This window comes from Leopardus geoffroyi, chromosome A1, assembly GCF_018350155.1.
Source record: "Leopardus geoffroyi isolate Oge1 chromosome A1, O.geoffroyi_Oge1_pat1.0, whole genome shotgun sequence".
Classification (NCBI taxonomy): Eukaryota; Metazoa; Chordata; class Mammalia; order Carnivora; family Felidae; genus Leopardus; species Leopardus geoffroyi.
The window spans coordinates 88790798-88817213 of record NC_059326.1 but is presented as its reverse complement, the minus strand read 5'-3'; the positions used below and the strand labels follow the sequence as shown (position 1 = coordinate 88817213).

Genomic DNA, 26416 nt, shown 5'->3' with positions numbered 1-26416 from the left:
AGGCACTGAAAATGCCCAGATGAGTCGCCAGACTCCATAAACACAAAGGTTTGGTCCTAGCCTTTCCATATTAATAGGATCCATATTAATAGGATCACAGATGCAAGCCTCCCACACTGGTGAAAATGCCCTCTAAATTATTAATGATCTAAAGAAGCAGGTATCAAGCACATGACTGCAGTAGCTCATGACACCTTGCTTAGCCACACCCCCACGGGATACAGCAGTGATAAGAATTAAGCCAAGAATGAAAGTTTGACTAAGCCATATTAAACAAGTGTTGGTAAATTTCGTGCCAGCCACCGCGGTCATACGATTAACCCGAACTAATAGACCTACCGCGTAAAGCATGTTATAGAGAAAACCCGCACTAAAGTTAAATGTTAACTAGGCTATAAAAAGCTACAGCTAACATAAAAATACAGCACGAAAGTAACTTTAATATCTCCGACCACAGGATGGCTAAGACCCAAACTGGGATTAGATACCCCACTATGTTTAGCCCTAAACTTAGATAATTAACCAAACAAATTTATCCGCCAGAGAACTATTAGCAACAGCTTAAAACTGAAAGGACTTGGCGGTGCTTTATATCCCCCTAGTGGGGCCTGTTCTATAATCAATAAACCTCAATACCTCTTGCTAATCCAGTGTATATACCGCCATCTTCAGCAAACCCTAAAAAGGAAGAAAAGTATGCACAAGTATCTTAACATAAAAAAGTTAGGTCAAGGTGTAACTTATGAGGTGGGAAGTAATGGGCTACATTTTCTACATTAGAATATTTTCCACGAAAGTCCTTATGAAACTAAGAACTAAAGGAGGATTTAGTAGTAAATTGAGAATAGAGATCTCAGTTGAATTGGGCCATGAAGCACACACACACTGCCCATCACCCTCCTCAAGTGACAAAACTCAAAGACAACCTATTCAAACTATAAAAACCACAAGAGGAGACAAGTGGTAACAAGGTAAGCATACAGGAAGCTGTGCTTGGATAAACAAGATGTAGCTTAAATAAAGCATTTGGCTGACACCCAGAAGATTTCATATCAAACTGACCATCTTGAGCCAAAACTAGCCCAAACAACTATAAATTCAACTAATATAGGATAATCAAAACATTTAGTTAAATCTTAAAAGTATAGGAGATAGAAATTTAACTTGGCTCTATAAAGTATCATAAGGGAAAGATGAAAGGAAAATTAAAAGCCCTACACAGCAAAGATTACCCATGGTCCCTTTTGCGTAATGAATTAGCTAGAACAACCTAACAAGGAGAACTTAAGCTAGCCGCCCCCTGCCCCAAACCAGATGAGCTACTTATGAACAATCTTTACAGGATGAACTCATCTATGTTGCAAAATATTGAGAAGATTTGTAGGTAGAGGTGAAAAGCCTAACGAGCCTGGTGATAGCTGGTTACCCAGAACAGAATTTTAGTTCAACTTTAAACTTACCTAAAAACCTCAAAATTCTCATGTAAATTTAAAATATAGTCTAAAAAGGTACACCTTTTTAGAACTAGGATACAACCTTTTTTAGAGAGTAAGCATAAACACCAACCATAGTCACCTTAAAAGCAGCCATCAATTAAGAAAGTAGACAGTGGGTACAGACCTGTTCCAAGAGAAACCCTTTAGTTCTGGCTCATGGATGAGAAAAGGAGCTCCCGGTGCTCTAGAAAAGTACAGAAATCCTCCTTTTCTACTCCATTCTTTCATGATCAGTCCTCAAGTAAGATTTGGCAACAGTTGAGGCTTCACGGAAGCTTAGAATAGGAGCCAATACCTTGAGGGATGGGAAACTTAACTCTCTGTGTTATAAGACAAAAATACATTTGGTCTTTTTGTCCCCAGGCACAAATCTCCTAAAACCCTTGGAATTTCCTGAGTGATAGGAATGTCTTTTGTTATTCAAAATGAGCCCCATTCAATCACACCTGAGTTTATGTTAATGAGGTGATTTAAAGTAGGGTTCTAGATAGCTTCAGGACAGATGGAGCAGGTCCCTAGAAAGAAAATAGATTGGAGGGAGTTAAGATCTCAGAGAAGTAGGGAGACCTGGAATTTCCTTCTCCCTTAAGCATGGGTGTATTGCAGTCAGATCACTTGGAATACCCAGGAAATTGATCTGCAGAACAGCAGAAGGATCTCCAGAAATGGAGGGAGATAGCCTGTCAGGATCAAGGTGCATATATGTGAATTGGGGGAGATAAAATATCATAGCCACAGAGGGGAGGGAAAAGACACAGGGGAGTGGAAAGACATAGGGGAGTGAAAGAGAGAAGGGTTGTGAAAATGTGGCACTGAGTTAGCACAAGAGGAAAACCTCTCTGGACCACAGACTGGGGAATGAGAAGTATGGAGAGTGCCAGTTCTTTTTGGCAAACATCCTTTGGACCTGAAACTTGGAGGGTTTGAAAGTGTGCAACTTTCTCCGGAGATGAGCCTTGGCACACTGTTCTGGGAAGGAGGGAGTTGTTTCCTGGAGTGCATAGCTTGGGGTAGAGATCTCTGTAGTGCACTGGGAGAGACCAGGCCCCCTCCCAGAGTACTTTGGGAAGAGTGGTTATTGCCTCTCTATAGACAAAAGACCCAGCAGGTGCCAGCCTTTCATCAGCAGGTTTGAGAGGCTGAACCTGGAAAAATACAAAGATAAAGAGAGCAGGGTCTGTGTGGTGTGGGGGCCTTTAAGACATGAGGTTTTGACTCCCAGCTGAAAGCCAAGTGGAAGGTGCAGGATAACTGTAGTGCAGGGCAAGCGGGCCACCCTCGCTATTCTATGAGGGCTGCCTGAATGGTATGGGTTGAGAGCCCCAATCCAGGGATAAGAGATCGGAGTGAGGCCATTTTTCCCTCCAACGCCAATTAGGGTGAGACTTCAGAGAGCAGCACAGCGACCCCCAGTGGAGGTGGGACAAGCTTACACCAAACCCCACGCCTCCATGCCTGGCAACTGCTTATTTACCGGAGCTGGAGCAAGGTTGACTGACCAAACTCAGCCAGTCTTTCTTCCACACCAGCACAGCCACCAGCCCCAGGGACCAACAGACAACTGGGTTTTTTTTTTTATTATTAAAAAAATTAAAAAATTTTTTTTTCTTTTGTTTCCTTCCCTCTTCTTTTTTTCTTTTGGAATCAGGCTCATAGTTTCTGATTTGTTTTTTTGTCAATTCTTATTATATAAATATATATACGTATATATTTGATCAGGCATTTTTATTTTGTTCTTTTTCCATCTTTTCTCTTCCTTCTTTATTTTCCTTTCTTTTTATCTGGAATAAGTCTTATAGTTTTTTGATTCTCTGGTTTTCCTTTCTCCCTTTTCCTTTTTCTCTTTTTATGGAATCAGGCTTTCCTCCATCCTTTCTCCCCCAGGGTTACTTTAACAAACAAATCAAAGCACAAGTAGTTAAAGGTCTGAACACTCCACCACTACAAGCAAGGAGGAGCTCAGCAGAGGACTGACCAGTGAGAAAGAGCAGCCAAAATGCAACAACAGAATGAATGCAACATACACCAGACACACTTCCTGGAGTTCCAGGCCCTGGACAGTGTACAAACCCTTTTTAATATAGTAGTACTCTCAGGTGCAAGACACATAGCAAGCTTTTAAAACATGGAAAAGACAGAAACAGCCAAAATGACAAGCTGAAGAAATTCTCCCCAAAAGAAAGGTCAAGAAGAAATCACAGCCAGAGAATTGCTCAAAACAGATATAAACAATATATCTCAACAAGAATTTAGTATAATGGTCATAGGACTAATAGCTGCTCTTGAAAAAAGCATAGAAAACACAAGAGAACCCCTGCCTGCAGAGATCAAAGACCTCAGAGCTTCACTGGATGAATTAAAAAATGCTATACCTTCTTTGATCTTGGCCGCAGCAATTTCTTACTCAATACGTCTCCCGAGGCAAGGGAAGCAAAAGCAAAAATGAACTACTGGGACCTCATCAAAATAAAAAACTTCTGCACAGCAAAGGAAACAATCATCAAAACTAAAAGGCAATGGACAGAATGGAAGAAGATATTTGCAAATGACATATCAGATAAAGGGTTAGTATCCAAAATCTATAAAGAACTTGTCAGACTCAACACCCAAAAAACAAATAATCCAGTGAAGAAATGGGCAAAAGACATGAATAGACGCTTCTTCAAAGAAGACATCCAGATGGCCAACGGACACATGAAAAAATGCTCAACTTGACTCATCATCAAGGAAATACAAATCAAAACCACCATAAGATATCACCTGACACCTGTCAGAATGGCTAACATTAACAACTCAGGCAACAACAGATGTTGGTGAGGATGCAGAGAAAAAGGATCTCTTTTGCATTGTTGGTGGAAATGCAAGCTGGTGCAGCCACTCTCGAAAACAGTATGGAGGTTCCTCAAGAAACTAAAAATAGAACTACCCTATGACCCAGCAATTGCACTACTAGGCATTTATCCACGGGATACAGGTGTGCTGTTTCGAAGGGACACATGCACCCCCATATTTATAGCAGCACTATTAACAATAGCCTAAGTATGGAAAGAGCCCAAATGTCCATCAATGGATGAATGGATAAAGAAAATGTGGTATATATATGCAATGGAGTATTACTCGGCAATCAAAAATATTGAAATCTTGACATTTGCAACTACGTGGATGGAACTAGAGGGCATTATGCTAAGTGAAATTAGTCAGTCAGAGAAAGACAAAAATCATATGACTTCACGGATATGAGGACTTTAAGAGACAAAACAGATGAACATAAGGGAAGGGAAACAAAAATAATATAAAAACAGGGAGGGGGACAAAACAGAAGAGACTCATAAATATGGAGAACAAACTGAGAGTTACTGAAGGGGTTGTGGGAGGGGGGATGGGGGTAAATGGGTAAGGGGCACTAAGAAATCTACTCCTGAAATCATTGTTGCACTATATGCTAAGTAATTTGGATGTAAATTTAAAAAAATAAAAAATTAAATTAAAAAAAAGAAAAGTACTAATATTAATCAAAATGCTTCTACCAACATCAAATAACTGTAAATTGTTACCCCTACTTTTTACATATACTATATCTATTCAATTCCAATCACCATAACAGCTATAATATTTCATCTATTATATAAATACACTCCACTTTGAGCACATTTTAGAAAACTGCTGTGTGTTGAAGTCATGATAGTATAAAATAGAAATTCAATGCTATTAAATGACAATTGAATTATGAATTATAATCTATACATAATAATGATTTTATAGAGATTTTATAAATAATGATTTATAGAAAACTTATTTTGGGTTCATACATAATAATGATTTTATAGAGCAAAAGAAACTTATTTTGGGTTCATAAAATAAATAATATGCTTTACCTTGATATCTTGTAAAATGGTTCCTATTTTAACAAATGACTAGCAAATAAAGTGTTTAAGCTTAGGTTAAAAAAATGTTAGCTCTGAAAATATCTTTTAATAAAATGAATTTTTATCACTAAAAAAAAAAATGTTATACCTGAGATGGAAAATAAACTAGACACAGTGGCAGTGAGAACTGAAGAAGCAGAGGAGAGAATAGGTAAAATAGAAGATAAAATTATGGGGGCGCCTGGGTGACGCAGTCGGTTAAGCGTCCGACTTCAGCCAGGTCACGATCTCGCGGTCCGTGAGTTCGAGCCCCGCGTCGGGCTCTGGGCTGATGGCTCAGAGCCTGGAGCCTGTTTCCGATTCTGTGTCTCCCTCTCTCTCTGCCCCTCCCCCGTTCATGCTCTGTCTCTCTCTGTCCCAAAAATAAATAAACGTTGAAAAAAAAAATTAAAAAAAAAAAAAAAAGAAGATAAAATTATGGAAAATAATGAAGCTGAAAAAAGAGGGAAAGAAAATTACTAGATCATGAGGGGAGAATTAGCGAACTAAGTGACTTCATGAAATGAAACAATATCTGTATCACAGGAGTCCCAGAAGAAGAAAAGCGAGAAAAGGGGGCAGAAGGTTTATTTGAACAAATTATAACTGAAAAGTTCCCTAAAGTGGGGAAGGATGCAGGCATAGAAGTCCAAGAGGCACAGAGAATTCCCTTCAAAATCAACAAAAACATGTCAACACCATGACATATCATAGTGAAACTGGCAAAATACAAAGATAAAGAGAGATTCTGTAAGCAGCTAGGGAAAAATGATCCTTAACATACAAGGATAGACTCATGAGGTTAATAGCAGACCTGTTCACTGAAACGTGACAGACCAGAAGAGAGTGGCAAGAAATAGTCAATATGCTGAATAGGAAAAATATGCAGCCAGAATCGTTTATCCACCAAAGCTGTCATAAAGAATATAAGGAGAGATAAAAACTTCTCCATGAAAACAAAAACCAAAGGAGCTTGTTGACCATTAAATCAGCCTTGAAAGAGATTCTAGGGAGACTCTGTGAGGGGAAAGCAGCAAAAATTACAAAGGACCACAGCGTCACCACAAACAGCAACTCTACAGATAACACAATGGCATTAAATTCATATCTTTCAATAATCACTCTGATTGTAAATGGACTAAATACCCCAATCAAAAGACATAGAGTTTCAGAACGGATAAAAAACCAAGATCCATCTATATGCTGCCTACAAGAGACTCATTTTAGACCTAAGGACACATGCAGATTGAAAGTGAGGGGATGGAGAACAATCTATCATGCTAATAGAAGCTAAAATAAAGACGGAGTAGCCATACTTATATCAGACACATTAGATTTTTACAACAAAGACTGTAACAAGAGATGAAGAAGGGCATTATATCATAATTAAGGGGTCTATTGATCAGGAAGAGCTAACAATTGTAAATATTTATGCCCCCAATGTGGAAACCCAAATATATAGATCAATTAATCACAAACATAAGCAAACTTATTGATAATAATACTATAATTGTAAAAGACTTTATTTTTTTATTTTTAAAATTTTTAAAAATGTTTTTATTTATTTTTGAGACCGAGACAGAGCATGAGCAGGGGAGGGGCAAAGAGAGAGGGAGACACAGAATCCAAAGCAGCCTCCAGGCTCTGAGCCATCAGCACAGAGCCCGATGCGGGGCTCGAACTCACGGACTGTGAGATCATGACCTGAGCCGAAGTCGGATGCTCAACCAACTGAGCCACCCAGGTGCCCCTGTAAAAGACTTTAAAACTCCACTCACAGAAATGGACAGATCATGTAAATAGAAACTCAACAAGGAAACAATGGCTATGAATTACACATTGGACCAGATGGACTTAAAATATATCTTCTGAATATTTCATCCTAGAGCATCAGAATACACATTCTTGTCAAATGCACATGGAACATTCTTCAGAAGAGATCACATATTGGGTCACAAAACAGCCCTTAACAGGTACAAAAAGATTGAGATCAAACCATACATATTCTCAGGTGACAACACTATGAAACTTGAAATCAACACAAGAAAGAATTTGGAAAGCCTTCAAATACATTGAAGTTAAGGAACATTCTACTAAAGAATGAATGGGTTAACTAGGAAATTTAAGAAGAAATTGAAAAATACATAGAAGCAAGTGAAAATTAAAACAAGACAGTCCAAAACCTTTGAATGCACAAAGGCAGTCCTAAGAGGAAAATACATTACAATTCAGGCCTATCTCAAGAAACAAGAAAAGTCCCAAATACACAGCCTAACCTTACACCTAAAGGAGGTAGAAAGGAGCAGCAAATAAAGCCCAAAGCCAGCAGAAGAAAGGAAATAATAAAGATTAGAGCACAAATAAATGATGTAGAATTCCTCCCCTCCCCCACACAAGAAAAGAACAGAAGAGGTCAATGAAAGGAAGAGCTGGTTTTTTGAAAGAATAAACAAATTTGGTAATCCCTCACCAGACTTCTCAAAAAGAAAAGAGGGAAGATACAAATAGATAAAATTACAAATGAAAGAAGGGAGATCACAACCAACACCACAGAAATACAATTGTAAGAAAATACTATGAAAAATTATATACCAACAAATTGGACAATCTTGAAGAAATGGACAAATTTCTAGACACTCACAAACTATCAAAACTCAAATGGTAAGAAATAGGAAATTTGAACAGGCCCATAACAAGCAAAGAAATTCAATCAGTTGTCAAAAATCTCCCAACAAATAAGAGTCCTGGGCCAGATGGCTTCCCAGGAGTTTTTTACCGGACACTTAAGAAGAGTTAATACCTACTATTTTCAAAGTGTTCCAAAAAAGAGAAATGGAAAGAGGGGGGAGCCAAGATGGTGGAACAGCATGGAAGTTTTTTGTGTGTCTCCCATCCATGAAATACAGCCAGACTAACACTAAACCATCCTGCACACCTAGAAAACTGATATGAGGATTAACACAACAATCTGCACAACCTGAACCACAGAATTCAGCAGGTACACAGTGTGGAGAGGTAAACTGGGAGGAGAGAAGCCACAGAGGGCAGGGAGCTGCTTTTGCATGGGAGAGAGGACAGAGACGGGGGGGGGGGGAGAGAATATGGGAAAAGCACCCCACCCCCCACCCCCCAAAAAAAGCAGCTGGAGAGAAAGGGGAAACATGGAAACAGCTGCAGGGACTGAATTAAGAGGGAGAAAAGAGAAGTGAGAGGGTTTAAATTCCATTAAGACTAGAAACAGGAGAGTGCAGAGACTGAAACTCCACAGCTCGATACCTGGCAGTACTCTGGTGGCAAGGGCGAATCCCCAGGAGGAGAGTGGAGTCCTGGGTTCTTCAGGCCACATGGGGAGAGGTGGTTTCCCTGCTGGGAGGACACCTGGTAGAGGCTGTGTGGGTACCCCAAAGGGAAGGCACCAGTGGACCCGGGAGAACAACCACATTCACTGGTGCTGGAACAAGGTCATTGAGGGTAAAGCCTGGTGCCAGATGTGTGTTGTGATTTTCCATAATTCCTGAAATGCTGCTTTTAACTATCTTGTGAACTTTTTCTGGGGTGGGCTGGCACCCAACCACAGTCTCTGGGCATCGGCAGCAGCACAGACAAGCAAACATTCCTGGGTGCGGCCGGCACCTGGCCATTGCTCAGTGAGACCCTTGGCAGAGGGACAGAACGGGTCAAAGCCGCAGTCCTTCAGAAGTAAGGGGTTGGGAAAAACAGCCACATCGGAAACAAAACTCAGGAGAGAGGTGTTGCCTGGGACTTGTTCACGGACTGTGTAAAAGCAGGGAGTGGACAGAAGCTGAAGACAAAGGAGGGTACGCATTGCTGATCAGGGAGAACAGAGTTCTGATACTAGAGACTGGGTAGCTGGGTGATGCCATTTTCACTGCTCTCACGAATGTGCATAGGCACCTACAAGCACCACAACAATCCACCACAGTAAGCTAAGCAGCGCCATCTAGTGGAGAGTGGAGCCATTACACTAGCCCTGTCCATCTGGGCCAACCTCGCTCTTCAGGAACACAAATCTCTCCACCTGCTTAGTTTATGGACTATAAAGTGCTTCATAGTTTGACTTCTAGAAGAAAACTAAGTAATTTCAGTCATATTTCACTCTGTTCACAGGTCCATCTATTCAATGTCTTTCTTTCTTTCTTCTTTCTCTTTTTTCTCTTTTTCATTTCTTTTTCTTGAATACAGAAAGAGAAAAAATTCAATTTTATTTTCAATTTATTAAAAAAATTTCTTTAATTTTGTTCTACTATATTTTTTACTTTTGTGTAAATTTTTTCAAATTCTATTTTACTTCCATCATTTCATTTTAGTCTACTTCAGTGTATTCATTTTTTCAAATTTTCAAATGATTTCCTTTTTTTTCTTTCCCCATTTTTCTCTAATCTATCAAGCCCCTTTCAACACCCAAACCAAACCACACCCAGAATATAGCATCATTTATTCGATTGTGTGTGTGTGTGTTTTAAGTTTTTAATTTTAATATTTTTTTAATATTAATTTTTTTATTTTAATTTTTTACCCCATTAGTTCTTTTTCTCCCTTCAAAATGACAAAACGAAGGAATTCACCCCAAAAGAAAGAGCAGGAAGAAATGACAGTCAGGGACTTAACCAACACAGATACAAGCAAAATGTCTGAACCAGAATTTAGGATCATGATAATAAGAATACTAGCTGGAGTCAAAAATAGATTAGAATCCCTTTATGCAGGGATAAAAGAAGTAAAGGCTAATCAGGATGAAATAAAAAATGCTATAACTGAGCTGCAATCTCAAATGGATGCCATGGTGGCAAGGATGGATGAGGCAGAACAGAGAATCAGAATATAGAGGACAAACTTATGGAAAATAATGAAGCAGAACAAAAGAGGGAGATTAAAGCAAAAGAGCATTATTTAAGAATTAGAGAAATCAATGACTCATTAAAAAGGAACAACATCAGAATCATAGAGGGCCAAGAAGAGGAAGAGAGAGAAATAGGGTTAGAAGGGTTATGTGAGCAAACCATAGTGGAAAACTTTCCTAACCTGGGGAAAGACACAGACATCAAAATCCAGGAAGCACAGAAGACTCCCATTAGATTCAACAAAAACCGACCATCAACAAGGCATATCACAGTCAAATTAACAAAATATTCAGGCAAGGAGAGAATCATGAAAGCAGCAAGGGAAAAAAAGCCCTTAACCTGTAAGGGAAGACAGATCAGGTTTGCAGCAGATCTATCCACAGAAACTTTGCAGGCCAGAAGAGAGTGGCAGGATATATTCAGTGTGCTGAATCAGAAAAATATGCAGCCAAGAATTCTTTATCCAGTAAGGCTGTCATTCAAAATAGAAGGAGAGATAAAAAGTTTCCCAGACAAACAAAAATTAAAGGAGTTTGTGACCAGTAAACCAGCCCTGCAAGTAATTTTAAAGGGGACTCTCTGAGGGGAGAAAAGATAACAACAACAACAACAACAACAACAACAACAACAACAACAAGTAAATAAAGACCAAAAGCAACAAAGACTAGAAAAGACCAGAGAACACTACCAGAAACTCCAACTCTACAAGCAACATAATGGCAATAAATTCATATCTTTCAGTATTCGCTCTAAAGGTCAATGGACTCAATGCTCCAATCAAAAGACATAGGGTAACAGAATGGATAAGAAAACAAGATCCATCTATATGCTGTTTACAAGAGACCCACTTACTAAAGACACCTTCAGATTGAAAGTAAGGGGATGGAGAATGATCTATCATGCTAATGGTCAACAAAAGAAAGCCAGAGTAGCCATACTTATATCAGACAATCTAGACTTTAAAATAAAGACTGTATCAAGAGATGAAGAGGGGCATTATATCATAATTAAGGGGTCTATCCGCAAAGAAGACCTAACAGCTGTAAACATTTATGTGCCAAACATTTATGCGCCAAACCCAAATATGTAAATCAATTAATCACAAGCATAAAGAAACTCATTGATAGTAATACCATAATAGTAGGGGACTTCAACACCCCACTCACAGCAATGGACAGATAATGTAATCAATAAATCAACAAGGAAACAATGGCTTTGAATGACACTGGAAGAGATGGACTTAACAGTCACATTCAGAACATTTCATTCTAAAGCAGCAGAATATACATGCTTCTCCATTGAACACGGAATGTTCTCAAGAATAGACCACACACTGGGAGACAAAACAGCCCTCAAGAAGTACAAAAAGTTTGAGATCATACCGTGCATATTTTCAGACCACAATGCTATGAAACTCGAAATCAACCACAAGAAAAAATTTGGAAAGGTAACAAATACTTGGAGACTAAAGAACAACCTACTAAACAATGAATGGGCTAACCAAGAAGTTAAAGAGGAAATTAAAAAGTTCATGGAAGCCAATGAAAATGATAACACCACAACACAAAACCTCTGAGATGCAGGAAAGGTGGTGATAAGAGGAATGTGTATAGCAATCCAGGCCTTCCTAAAGAAGGAAGAAAGATCTTAGATACACAAACTAACCTTATGCCTTAAGGAGCTGAAAAAAGAACAGTAAACAAAACCCCAAACCAGCAGAAGACAGGAAATAATAAAGATTAGAGCAGAAATTAAAGCTACTGAAACCAAAAAAACAGTAGAACAGATCAATGAAACAAGAAGCTGGTTCTTGGAAGGAATTAAAATTGATAAACCACTAGCTACTTTTATCAAAGGGAAAAGGAAAGGACCCAAATAAATAAAATCAAGAATGAAAGAGGAGAGATCATAACCAACACAGCAGAAATAAAAACAATAGTAAGAGAATATTATGAGCAATTATACACCAATAAAATGGGCAATCTGGAAGTGATGGACAAATTCCTAGAAACATACACTACCAAAACTAAAACAGGAAGAAACAGAAAATTTGAACAGACCCATAACCAGTAAAGAAATCGAATTAGTAATCAAAAATATGCCAAAAAATAAGAGTCCAGGGCCAGATGGCTTTCCAGGGGAATTCTACCAAATATTTAAGGAAGAGTTAACACCTATTCTTTTGAAGCTGTTCCAAAAAATTTCCTTCATAAGCTTTCTATAGTTTTCAGCATACAGATCTTTTACATCTTTGTTAGGTTTACTCCTAGGTATTTTATGATTCTTGGTGCAACTGTGAATGGGATCAGTTTCTTTATTTGTCTTTCTGTTGCTTCATTGTTAGTGTATAAGACTGAAACTGATTTCTGTACATTAATTTTGTATTCTATGACTTTGCTGAATTCACGTTTCAGTTCTAGCAGACTTTGGTGGAGTTTGTCGGGTTTTCCATGTATAATATCATGTCATCTGCAAAAAGTGAAAGCTTGACTTCATCTTTGCCAATTTTGATGCCTTTGATTTCTTTTTGTTGTCTGATTGCTGATGCTAGAACTTCCAACACCATGTTAAACAACAGCAGTGAGAGTAGACATCCCTGTCGTGTTCCTTATCTCAGGGGGAAAGCTCTCAGTTTTTCCCCATTGAGGATGATGGTAGCTGTGGATTTTTCATAAATGGCTTTTATGGTGTTTAAGTATGTTCCTTCTATCCCAACTTTCTCGAGGGTTTTTATTAAGCAAGGATGCTGAATTTTGTCAAATGCTTTTTCTGCATCGATTGACAGGATCATATGGTTCTTATCTTTTCTTTTTTTAATGTGATGTATCACATTGATTTGTGAATATTGAACCAGCCTGCAGCCCAGGAATGAATCCCTGGTGAATAATTCTTTTTATATGCTGTTGAATTCGATTTGCTAGTATCTTATTGAGAATTTTTGCATCCATACTCATCAGGATATTGGCCTGTAGTTCACCTTTTTTGCTGGGTCTCTGTCTGGTTTAGGAATCAAAGTAATGCTGGCTTCATAGAATGAGTCTGGAAGTTTTCCTTCCCTATTTTTTGGAACAGCTTGAGAAGGATAGGTATTATCTCTGCTTTAAATGTCTGGTACAATTCCCCAGGAATCCATCTGGTCCTGGACTCTTATTTTTTGGGAGATTTTTGATAACTTATTCAATTTCTTCACTGGTTATGGGTCTGTTCAAATTTCTATTTCCTCCTGATTGAGTTTTGGAAGTGTGTGGGTGCTTAGGATTTGTCCATTTCTTCCAGGTTGTCCAGTTTGTTGGCATATAATTTTTCATAGTATTCCCTGATAATTGCTTATATTTCTGAGGGATTGGTTGTAATAATTCCATTTTCATTCATGATTTTGTCAATTTGGGTCCTCTCTCTTTTCTTTTTGAGAAGCCTGGCTAGAGGTTTATCAGTTTTGTTTATTTTTTCAAAAAAACCAACTCTTTCATTGATCTGCTCTACTGTTGTTTTTTTTTTTTAGATTCTATATTGTTTATTTCTGCTCTGATCTTTACTATTTATCTTATTCTGCTGGGTTTGGGGTGTCTTTGCTGTTGTGCTTCTGTTTCCTTTAGGTGTGCTGTTAGATTTTGTATTTGGAATTTCTCTTGTTTCTGGAAATAGGCCTGGATTGCAATGTATTTTCCTCTCAGGACTGCCTTCACTGCATTCCAAAGCATTTGGATTGTTGTATTTTCATTTTCATTTGTTTCCATATATTTTTTTATTTCTTCTCTAATTGCCTGGTTGACCCATTCATTCTTTAGTAGGGTGTTCTTTAACCTCCATGCTTTTGGAGGTTTTCCAGACTTTTCTGTGGTTGATTTCAAGCTTCATAGCATTGTGGTCTGAAAGTGTGCATGGTATGATCTCAATTCTTTTATACTTATGAAGGGCTGTTTTGTGACCCAGTATGTGATACATCTTGGAGAAGGTTCCATGTGCACTCGAGAAGAAAGTATATTCTGTTTGTTTAGGATGCAGAGTTCTAAATATATCTGTCAAGCCAATCTGATCCAATGTATCATTCAGGGCCCTTGTTTCTTTATTGGTCCTGTGTCTAGATTATCTATCCATTGTTGTAAGTGGAGTATTAAAGTCCCCTGCAATTACCACATTCTTATCAATAAGGTTGCTTATGTTTGTGATTGTTTTATATATTATATATATATAAATATATTATATAAATTATATATATATATATAAAAAATATATATATATATATAAAACGTATATATATTTTATATATTTGGGGGCTCCTGTATTCAGCGCATAGACATTGATCAATAGACATTGATAATTGTTAGCTCTTCCTGATGGATAGACTCTGTAATTATTATATAATGCCCTTCTTCATCTCATATTACAGCTTTTAATTTCAAGTCTAGTTTGTTTGATATAAGTGTGGCTACTCCAGCTTTCTTGTGACTTCCAGTAGCATGATAGATAGTTCTCCAACCCCTCACTTCAATCTGAAGGTGTCCTCAGGTCTAAAATGAGTCTCTTGTAGACAGCAAATAGATGGGTCTTGTTTTTTTTATCCATTCTGATACCCTATGTCTTTAGGTTGGAGCAATAGTCCATTCACATTCAGTGTTATTATCGAAAGATATGGGTTTAGAGTCATTGTGATGGCTGTAGGTTTTATGCTTGTAGTGGTGTCTCTGTTACTTCGTGGTTCTTGCAACATTTCACTCACAGAATACCTCTTAGGATCTCTTGTAGGGCTGGTTTAGTGGTGATGAATGCCTTCAGTTTTTGTTTGTTTGGGAAAACCTGCATCTCTCCTTCCATTCTGAATGACAGGCTTGCTGGATAAAGGATTCTTGGCTGCATATTTTTTCTGTTCATCACATTAAAGATTTCCTGCCATTCTTTCTGGCCTGCCAACTTTCAGTAGATAGGTCCGTGACTACTCTTACGGGTCTACCTCTGTAAATTAGAGCATGTTTATCCCTAGCTGCTTTCAGAATTCTCTCTTTATCCTTGTATTTTGCCAGTTTCACTATGCTATGTCATGCAGAAGATCGATTCAAGTTATGTCTGAAGGGAGTTCTCTGTGCCTCTTGGATCAATGTCTGTTTCCTCCCCCAGATCAGGGAACTTCTCAGCTATAATTTGTTCAAGTACACCTTCAGCCCCTTTCTCTCTGTTCTTCTTCTGGAATTCCTATGATATGGTTATTGTTCCATTTGATTGCATCACTTAGTTCTCTAAGTCTCCCCTCATATACATGGATTTTTTTTATCTCTCTTTTTCTCAGCTTCCTCTTTTTCTATAATTTTATCTTCCAATTCACCTATTCTCTCCTCTGCCTCTTCAATTCATGCTATGGCCTTCTCCATTTTATTTTGCACCTCTTTTATAGCATTTTTTAATTCATCATGACTATTTTTTAGTCCCTTGATCTCTGTAGCAATAGATTCTCTGGCGTCCTCTATGCTTTTTTCAAGCCCAGTGATTTATTTTATGACTATTAATCTAAATTCTTGTTCCGTTATATTGCTTAAATTGTTTTTGGTCAATTTGTTAGCTGTTGCTACTTCCTGGAGTTTCTTTTGAGGAGAATTAATCCATTTCATCATTTTGCCTAGTTTTCTGTCCCTTATGCGTTTTAAAAGCTTGTGTACTCTGCACCTGTGGGCATTGCTATATTAAAGGAGGGTCATACACTGTCCAGAGCCTGGTCCTTCAGGAAGTGTTTTTTCAGGTATTGTTACTTGCTCTCTGATGTTGTGAATTTGGTTATTTTATTACCCTACTCGTAGTAATATTTTGTACCCTCCACAAGGTGTGCTTTGACTTGTTCCTTGGAGTAGCCCTGTAAAGGAAAACAGATAGACAGGAGACAAAAACACACAAACAAATAACACAAATAAACAGAAACAAAAACCTAAAGATTAAAAACAAAAATCCCCAAAACACCGACTACAAGTAAAGAAGAGGGTGGAGGCAGTGCTGATGTAAGAGCATATACAAAGAGAAATAACAGGAGAGGGGCTGGGGGGTTGGGGGGGAATAAATGTTGATTAGGCAGAGAGATTAAAAGGCTTAATCCAGAGAAATAGAAAGGAAAATAAAGAAGGAGGCGGGGAAAATGAAACGAAGATAAAATTACTCAGACAGAGAAACTATATGGCTTGATTATCCCAGAGAGAGAGAAAGGAGTGTAAAGAAGGAGGTGTAGAATATGTATCAAGACAATGGATTAAATATGCCTGTTTAGACAGACCAATAACCAGAGTAACCTGCCTAGGGGAGGGAAGAGATAAGGAGGAGAAATGGGGTGGGGGGAGAATATATCAATGTATCCAGAATTGGCTTAGTGTTAATCCAGGCAATGCTGCATCGCTTGTCCGGAACAGCTGTTTGCAGGGTCTGTGCTGCTCAGGTGGATGTGCAGTTACCCAGTGCAAGGGGGTGTGGTTTGGTGTATTCTAAACCCACCTCCACTGCGGGGCCTGGGAGTGATCCCTGAGGCCCCGCCTTGGTGGTGGTGGGAGGGGGGGAATGGTGATCTTCCAGTCTCTTCTCCATGGAGCCGGAGCCGGTGGACTCCATTTGAGTCATCCTCACTGTGCCGTGGGCACAGACGGGGTGGTACTTCTCGCTCCACCAACTCCCCTGACCCTGCGCTTGGCTAGGATTCAAAGTCTCACTCCATGCGCTCTGGTGCTGGGGAAGTGCCTCTCAGTGCGGTGATATGTGGTCCCAGCTGGCTTTGTCTGTGCCGCCACACTTCAGGGAGGACTGACTTCTCCTATTGCAGACTGAGAGCCACTTCCCTCACCGCAAGCCCCCGGGGTCGTGGACGCAGGCAGGCTTTGTCCTTTCCCACAGCCCTCCAGAGAAACAGCCGCCTTATCCTCCTGCAGACTGAGACCTCGGCCGGGCCACTGCAATCTGGGGTGGCGGATGCAGGCAGGTTCTGTGCTGTCATGCAGCCCTCCAGGGAGGGAGCCACTTTCTCCAGCTGCAGACTAGGCCTCTGGCTTACCACTGCACCCAGGGCTGGCTCCCCTCCACCCCAGGTGCACGAACGGGGAGCCTGCCCCTGTCCGAAGAAAGCCCCACAGTTAGAGATCCCTCTCAGGCTCAGTCCAAGGTCTTTCTCATGTTCAGCTAAGGTCCTGCACTTCCCTAGCTGCTCTTTCTCTTCCCTTTGTCTCTCCGCAGAAGGGGGTCCCTCCCCTCCTTGCCCACGGGGGCTTTTTTTTTTATCTCCCCCAGTTCGCAGTTACCCACCTATCTTTTTTCCAGATTTCCAATTTTCTTCCTAGTAGATTCAGTCTCTTTTCCTCCCAGGCTCTGGAGTTCAAAGTCCTTTGGCTTCTACACTTCTTTGTTTGAGAGACGTGTGACATATGGATCCCCCTGCTTCTCTGCCATGTTGCTAAAAATAACTTTTCCAATGCTTCTGAATAGACACTGAGGCCTAATTCCCACAATCTGATTATCACATAGAAGCACATTCTTCACATGTCACAGACAGTGTTGCCCCTCTCTACTAATATGATAGACACCAAAAGCCAAATTTCCCCTCTATTTCCTTTAAAAACTTTTTTGTACATTTCTTTATTTTTGAGAGAGTGAGACAGAGCACAAGTGGGGGAGGGGCAGAGAAGGAAGGAGACACAGAATCCAAAGGAGGCTCCAGGCTCAGAGCAAGCATTCAGCGCAGAGCCTGATGTGGGGCTCCAACCCACAAACTGCAAGATCATGACCTGAGCCTAAGTTGGTCACCCAACCGACTGAGCCACCCAGGCGCCACCCCACTCTATTTCTTAAGGGAGAATGTGGGCTTCTTGCTCACAGGGCTCCAAAGGACATCCAAATGTTCTTGTGATTCCTAACCAAGACATATTATGAATTCATTGTGCTGGTCAGGCTCTTCTGAACGTGAAAAACTCTGGCCCTCAGTGCATCCACTTTCATGATGTTGCTTTCTCATCCATCAAGTTTTGTCTTCCGGACCATAAAAACTCAGTCTTTCAGACTACTATATCCAGCTGCAGATGTCCAATCGGTTCAGCCCTTGTGACTTTGGGACCGGTGGAGCCAAAGTGTCCCTGGCCCTTTGGTTTCAGGACTACATAGACATCCAGAGCATAAGGGCTTTGGAAGGGGTCAGGTCGATAGCTGCTTGTGTGGAGACTGGGCCAGACATATTGGCAGGAAGCTGGCTTCTTTGGTGGTCCTAGGGGAAATGAAGATAAACATCTCCATTTCACATGACTGCATTCACATTTGATGGAAATATTGAATGCCTTTTGGTTCTGGCTGCAGTCATATCCTCTCCCTTTGTTTCTGTCTTTCTGACTGCCTCTTCATTCACTCTTAGGAGACTTGCAGCTGGAATTTACTAAGAAAGCACTCAGGGACAGGCGTCGGCTTCCCACTCAGTCCCATGCTCACTACCAGCCATAAGCATCAGATATCGCAAAGGAGAATAGCCCTCCTATCCCAGAGTTTGGTGCTTGGCTGTTTGTAGCCAGGGGCAGGGGGGAGGGGAGCCAGCTCACCTCCTTGATCTGCCTGATTGAGATGCCTTCCTTCTGGAAAGCAGACATTTCACTCAGGAGCAGTAGGCTCCAGAAGCTGGTCAGCACAGAAAAAGCTTTGTTCTGAAGAGGCACCAATGCCCCTCCCCACACACTGGAGGCACAGCTCTGGGAACCTCCAAGCTATAACAGTGTCACTGTTCCCTCCATTCAATGATGGGAAAAGCAACAAGAGCAAACCAAGTCCCAGGGTAGTATATGTCCTTAAGAAGACAGAAAGCAGTCCTGTTGCTGACAGAGCTCCCAGAAGGAGACTCTAGAGGGCACTTTTGCCTAAGTTGTTGTCTCTTCTTCTCACAGCCAGCCAGGTTAACAGAAGCTGGTACTGGGCACTCCCTTCTCCATAGAGTTCCCCTCCCAAGCTCTGAAGATCTCTGGCCCTCCTTATCCACCTTGACACATGTTTGCTGTCTTGTGGAAACAAGGCTCTTCCCATAATCCATTCAGAACCAGTGTTTCAAGAATCTATCCTCTGTTTTCCACCTGGGAGTCTGATCCAGTCCTTGTGACTGTGGGAGAGATATTGCCATAGGGCTACTTCTTCATTAATTCACTGGGTTTCAGAAGTATGCAGCCATTCAGAGCTCAGGGATTTGAAGGGGACCAGTGGAGGATGTCTGGTGTTTAGGCTAGGCCAGAGATTTGGGTAGAGACCAGGCCTCCTTCTGGGCAGAGGCAAAGGAATAAAGCCATGTTTCCAAGTGGATCCCCATTCCCACCATCAAAGACGAGCTTTTGCCCACCTGGTATCCATTTCCTTTCCCTTGTTGTGTGTCTGACAATGTATCTTTTTCTCCCTTAGGCGCCATGGAGCCATCACTCACTCAGCTGTCACAACTGGGTGGGCCGTAATGTTCCACAAGTGGGTGGGCTGCACTGTCCCACTCTGCTCTTGTGCTCAGTGAGAGCATTCAGGCTCTGATCTACCAAAGGAAAGAATGCCTTGAGTCCCTGGGGGCTTGGTGCTTGGCGTACTGTGCTATGGAGGGTGAAGGGGAGCCAGCTTGCCTCACTGACCTGGATGACTGAGTTGCCTTTATTCTGAGAAGGACACAGTTCACACATGGGCACTATAACGAGGAGGGGGTGAGCACTGGAAGAGCCCTTGCTGGGAATTAGGGAACCAAATCTTGTTGCAGATTCCTGAGCAAGAGCCCTCAGAACCCCATAGCTACAGCTCAAACACTGCTGCCTCCCTCAACTGACGGGGAAAATGGCATGGATAGACCATGTCAGAAATCCCTGGTTCCTTGAGAAAGTAGGCTGGCTTCTTGCTGACAAGGGTCCCAGGTGTAATCCTTCAGAGTCCTCCCTTATCCTAAGCCCACAGGCCTTTCTCATTCTGGATACAACCTGGTTGATAGGAGACTGTGCTGGATACTTCATTCTCTAGTTTCTCCAAGTCATGTGTGATGAAGAATGCTGGCAATGTGTGTCTCCATTGCCACCTCTCAGCTCTATTGATGAAAGGCAGTTTGCATGGAAACTATTCTGAGACACTGTCTCAGAGTAATATCCTCTTCTTTCAGCTTGGGGATTTGGTAGTGTTTTAGTGATGGTGATAGAGGTGATGCATTGGGCAATTCTCAATACGGTTTCAGAATGATGTGGCCCTCTCTAAACCCAGGATGTGTGCAGGTGCCCAAGGAGAATGCCTTGTGGGTAGGCTAAGACAGAGGTTGTGGGTGGATCTCACCTCCTGTGTGGGACAAGGGGAAGGCAAGGTCGTAGTGTCTTTCCTTTGTTCCCCCATGCCAATTTGAATGCATAGCTTTGGCTCTCCTTATTGTCATTCCTCTCCAATTGCTGCTTTTCTAACTTGGTCTCAGTTCACATACAGAGACCCTGTGTCTGTCCCCTACACCAACCAAGGTCCCTGCAGTGCAAGTGAGTTTCCAAGCCCTTCCTGAGGCAATGAGGGGCTCACAGGGTCTGATATCCCAGAGGACACCAAGCCCCCTGTCCCTGAACCCTTGGTGCTTGGCAGGCAACACTATCATGGGAATGGGTAGTCACATGGACCCTACCCCTAATGGATGGAGCTACCCTCATTTGGAAGAGCAGACCGTCTGTGCATGGCCAGCATGCTCCATGACATGATCAACACACAAAAATCCTTTTGAATATATACTTCACCAAGCTCTCATTCCCACCTCTTGATCATCACATGGAAACAACTTCTTCATACCTCAGAATCTCTGCTGCCCCTCTCCATGGATACGATGTGCAGAAGCACACCAGAAGACAAATTTCCTGTCTATTTCTTAAGCAAGAATGTGGGCCTATTCCTCACAGGGCTCCAACGAGCATCCTTTGGAGCACTCCTGTAGTGAAAGCCCACAAAAGGTCCCTGTGATTTCTGAGCAAGCCAGCTTGTGAATACATTGTGCTAGTCTAAGTCTTCTAAACATGAAGAACTCTGGCCCTCGTTGCATCCAGTTTCATGACATTGCTGTATCATCCATTACAGTTCATCTTGTCCATACAAATTTAGTCTTTGTGAGTACTATCTCCAGTCTGCAGATGCCCAAAGGGGAAAGCTCTTATGAGAGTGAGAAAGGTGGAGACAAAGGAGACCAGCCTCTTTGGTTTCAGAACTGCATGAGCATCAAGAGCCCTAGGGCTTCAGAAGGAGTCCAGCTGAGAGCTATATTTGGGGAGGCTGGGCCAGATGTATTATCTGGGAGCTGGCTTCCTTGCTGGGCCTAGGGGAAATAAAGATAAACTTCTCCATTCCACACTGGTTGCATTCCCATAGGGTGGAATTATTGAACGCCCTTTGGTCCTGGCTGAGGCCATTCCCCTGTTCCTGACTGCCTCTTCATGCACCCTTAGGAGCCATAGAGCTGGCACTCACTCAGTGGGCATCCAGTGATGGGTGTCGGGTTCCAACTGGGTGCCCTGTTCAGTACCAGCCATGAGTATCTGATATTCCAAAGGAGAATAAGCCTCCTACTCCTCACCTTGGTGCTTGGCTGTTGGAATCAAGGGGAGTGGGGGAGAGGAGCAGGCTCACCTCGTTGTTCTGCCTGATTGAGGTGTTTTCTTTCTGAATAGCAGACAGTTCACACTGGAGCAGTAAGCTCCAAAAGCTGGTCAGCACACAAAAGCCCTATACACGAAGAGGGCACCAATGCCCCTTTCCACACTTTAGAGCCATAGCTGGAAAAGCTCCCAGTTGGAGCGCTGTCATTGCCCACTCCATTTCATGATGGGAAAAGCAAGCAAAGCAAAGTCCCAGGGCTCTCTAATTCCTTCTGAAGGAAGGAGGCAAGCCTGTAGCTGACAGGGCTCCCAGATGAGACACTAGAGGGCGCCATTGTCAAGCCCTCTGGTGTTTCTTCTGAGAGCCAGATTGCCAGGAGCAGGTCCTGGGCACTCCCTTCCCCAAAGACTTCCCCATCCAAGTTCTGCAGAACTCCAGCTCTCCTTATTCACCTTGGCACATCTTCGTTCTCTTGTAGAAACAATTTTCTTCCCACAATCCATCACAGTCAGCGTCTCAGAGTTCTATTCTCTGACTTCCACCTGGAAGTCTGGTTCAGTCCTTGTGACTGGGGTGAGGTTTTGCCACAAGGCTCCTTCTTCATTAGTTCACTGGGGTTCAAAATATGTGGCCATTTAGAGGCCCAGGGCATTTTAAGGGACTCAGCAGTGGATGTTTGATGTGAAGGCTGGGCCAGACATTTGGGAGCTGGCCTCCTTCTGGGCCAAGGGAAATTGAAGAAAGACATCTTCTTTCCAAGTGGATCCCCATTCCCACTGGAATTGCCAAGCTTTGGCCTACCTGGTGCCCATTTCCTTCCCCTTGCTGAATTTCTGACAATTTATCCTTTTTTGTCCCTTAGGAGCCACGGAGCCATCAATCACTCAGTTTGCACCCCTGGGTACTGCAAACTCTACTCTGCCCCTGTGCTCAGTGAGAGCTATCAGGCTCTGCTCTACCTAAGGAAAGAAGGCCTTGAGTCCCTAGGTGCTTGGACTGCTGTGCTATGGATGGTGAAGGGGAGCCAGCTTGCTTCTCTGACCTGGATGATTGACGTGCCTCCATTCTGAGAAGCAGACAGTTTGCACATGGGCAGTATGAAGGAGGAGGCGGTGATCATTGGAAGAGTCCTTGCCAGGAATGAGGGAAGCAAGTCCTTGTTGCAGATTCCTGAGCAAGAGCCCTCAGAACACAATAGCTACAGCTCAAGCACCGTGGCCTCCCTCAACTGATGGGAAAAATGGTGGGGATAACCAAGCCAGAAATCCCTGGCTCCTGAAGAAAGAATGCAAGTACTTGCAGACAGGGCTCCATGGTGTAGTCCCTCAGAAGGCCCTTTTGGCCTAAGCCCACAGGGCTTCCTTATTCTGGATACAACCTGGTTGATAGGAGACTGCGTTGGGTACTTCATTCTCACCTTTCTTCAAATCTCATGTGTGATGAAGAACACTGGCAGTGTGTGTCTCCATTACCAACCCTTAGCCCTTTTGATATAAGGCGGTTTGTATGGAAACTATTCTGAGATAGTGTCTCAAAGTCCTCTCATCTCTCAGCTTGGGTGTTTGGTGGTGTTTTTATGATGCTGCTAGAGATGTTGCATTGGGCCCTTCCTAATTTGGTTTCAGAATCATGTGGCCCTCCCCAAACCAGGGTTTGTGCAGGTACACAAGGAGAATGCTTGCAGGTAGGCTAAGCCAGAAGTTGGGGTTTGATCACACCTCCTGTGTGCGACATGGGGAGGTAAAGTTGTCGGTCTCCCTCCTTGGTGTCCCCCATCCAGTCTGAGTACACAACTTTGACTCACCCCATTGCCATTCCTCTCCCATTTCTGCTTTCCCAACTCAATCTCAGTGTATACATGGAGACCATGTGTCTGTGTCCTACAACAACCAAGGTCCCTGGTATGGAGGTGAGTTTCCACGGCTTTCCTGAGCCAATGCAGTGCTCCCAGAGTCTGATATCCCAGAGGACAGCTAGCCCCCTGTCTTTGAGGACTTGGCACTGGGCCGGCTACAGTAGCCACATGGACTCCCCCACCCTAATGGATTCAGCTACTCTCATTCATCAAAACAGATGGTCTTTGCATGTTCAGCATGCTCCACGAACTGATCAGTGCACACAAAGCCTTTTGAATACACACTGCACCAAGGCCTCGTTCCCACCTCTTAATCGTCACATGGAAGCACCTCCTTCATAACTCTGAAACTCTGTTGCCCCTTGTGACGGATACAATGGGCAAAGCATACCAGAAGCCAAAGATCCCCTCTGTTTCTTAAGGGAGAAGGCGAGCCTTTTGTTCACAGGCCTCCAATGAGCATCCTTTGAAGCAGTCCGGTAGCGAATGCCCACAAAAGGCTCTTGTGAGTCCTGAGCAAGCCAGCTTCTGAATAATTGTGCCAGTCAGGTTCTTCCAAACATGAAGAACTCTGGCCCTCATTGTTTCCAGTTTCATGACATTGCTTTATCATCCATCAGGGTTCGCCTTGGGGTCCATACAAATTCAGTCTTTCAGAGTACTATCTCCAGCTTGCAGATGTCCCATAGGTACCAGCCCTTATGACTGTGGGACAGGTGGCACTGAAGGAGCCCAGGCCTTTTGGTTTTAGGACTACATGGACATCCAGAGCCCTGGGCATCAGAAGGGGTCCAGCCAAGGACTGTTTGTGGGGAGGACTGTTTGTGTGGAGGATGGGTCAGATGTATTAGAGGGAGCTGGCCTCCTTGCTGGGCCTAGGGGAAGTGAAGATAAGCATGTCCATTCCACACTGATCGCTTTCCCATTGAATGGAAATATCGAGTGCCCTTTGGTCCTGGATGAAGCCATTTCTATGTTTCTGACTGCCTCTTCATTCAACCTTAGGAGCCGTGGAGCTGACACTAACTCAGCAGGTACCCAGGGATGGGCGTTGGCTTCCCACCGGGTCCCATGCTCAGTAACAACTATGAGCTTAGGATATCCCAAAGCAGAATAGCCCACCTACACCTGAGCTTGGCGCTTGGCCATTTGTTGCAAGGGGTCGGGGGTTGGGGGAGTGGAGCCAGATTGCCTCCTTGGTCTGCCTGATTGAGGTGTTTTCCTTCTGAATAGCAGACACATCCATAAAGGAGCTGTAGGCTCCAGAAGCTGGTCAGCACATAAAGAGCCCTCACAGGAAGAGGGCACCAATGCCCCTCTTCACACTTTGGGGCCACAGATGCGGGAATCTCCCAGGTACAGCACTTTCACTGCCTATTCCATCCAATGATAGGAAAAGCAAGAAAAGCAGACCAGGTCCCAGGTCTCTCTAGGTCCTTCTGATGGAAGAAGGCAGGCCTGTAGCTGACAGCGCTCCCAGATAGAGACACTAGAGGGCACCTTTGCCTAAGCCCTCTGGTGTTTCTTCTTCTTAGGACCAGATTTCCAGGAGCTGGTGCTGGGCACTCCCTTCTCCATAGAATTCCCCATCTAAGGTCTGCAGAACTCTGGCCCTCTTATCCACCTTGACACATCTTTGCTGTCTTGTAGAAACAAGGTTCTTCTCATGGTTACTTCTGAGTCAGTGTCTCAAGAGTCCTATCCTCTGCCTTCTTCCTCGGATTGTGGTCCGGTACTTGTGACTGGGGGAGAGGTTTTGCCACAGGGCTCCATCTTCGTTAATTCACTGTGTTTCAAAAGTATGTGGTCATTCAGAGGCCCAGGGCATTTGAAGTGGACCTGCAGAGAATGTTTTGTGTGTAGACTGGGCCAGAGATTTGGGAGGGAGCTGGCTTCCTTTTGGGTCAAGGGCAAATGAAGCAAAACCTCTTCTCAAATGTCGAGGTTGGACCTATCTGGCACCCAGTTCCTCCCCCTTGCTGTATTTCTGACAATTTATTATTTTTCTCCTGTTCTGGCCGTGGGGCCATCACTCACTCACCTAGCATCCCTGGGTTGGCTGAAAACTATCACTCTGCTCCTGTGCTCAGAGAGAGCTATCAGCCTCTGCTCTACCAAAGAAAAGAACGTCTTTAGTCCCTAGGTGCTTGGTGCTTGGCTTGTGCTATGGTAGGTGAAGGGGAGCCAGCTTGCCCCACTGACCTGATGATTGACTTGCCTCTGTTCTGAGAAGCAAATGGTTTACACATGGATGGTATAAATGAGGAGGAGGGAGTCAGCACTGGAAGAGCCCTTGCCAGAAATTAGGGAACCAAGTCCTTGTTGCATATTCCTGAGCAAGGGCCCTCAGAACCCTATAGCTACAGCTCAAGCATGCTACCTTCCTCAAATGATGGGAAATGTGGCAGCAATACAACAATCCAGAAATCACTGGATCCCAAAGCAGGAATGCAGACTTCTTGCTGACAGGTATCTCAGGTGTAGTAGTTCAGGGGGCTCCCGTGGCTAAACCCACAGGTCTTTCTTATTCCGGATACAACCCAGTTGACAGAAGACTATGCTGGGTACTTCATTCTCAACATTCTCCAAATCTTATGCGTGATGAACAACTCTGGCAGTGTCTCCACTGTCACCCCTTAGCCCTTTGATGAAAGAGGGTTTGCATGGAGACTATTCCAAACAGAGTCTTAGAGTAATATCCTCTTCTTTCAGTTTGTGGGGTTCATGGTG

At 42.8% G+C, this 26416-nt stretch overlaps 2 long non-coding RNA genes across 2 annotated transcripts; one reads left to right on the top strand and one right to left on the bottom strand.

Annotated features, from left to right (window-relative positions):
* Nucleotides 1-661: 661 nt before the first annotated feature.
* Nucleotides 662-17891, bottom strand: LOC123601151. Its single transcript, XR_006714000.1, has 3 exons — nt 17881-17891; nt 7247-7254; nt 662-771 (listed from the first exon to the last, which is right to left on the bottom strand). It is a non-coding gene; the product is annotated as an uncharacterized LOC123601151 (long non-coding RNA).
* LOC123601149 lies at nt 8595-24661 on the top strand. The gene is made up of 3 exons (XR_006713994.1): nt 8595-8606; nt 11847-11851; nt 22694-24661. It is a non-coding gene; the product is annotated as an uncharacterized LOC123601149 (long non-coding RNA).
* Nucleotides 24662-26416: the final 1755 nt, after the last annotated feature.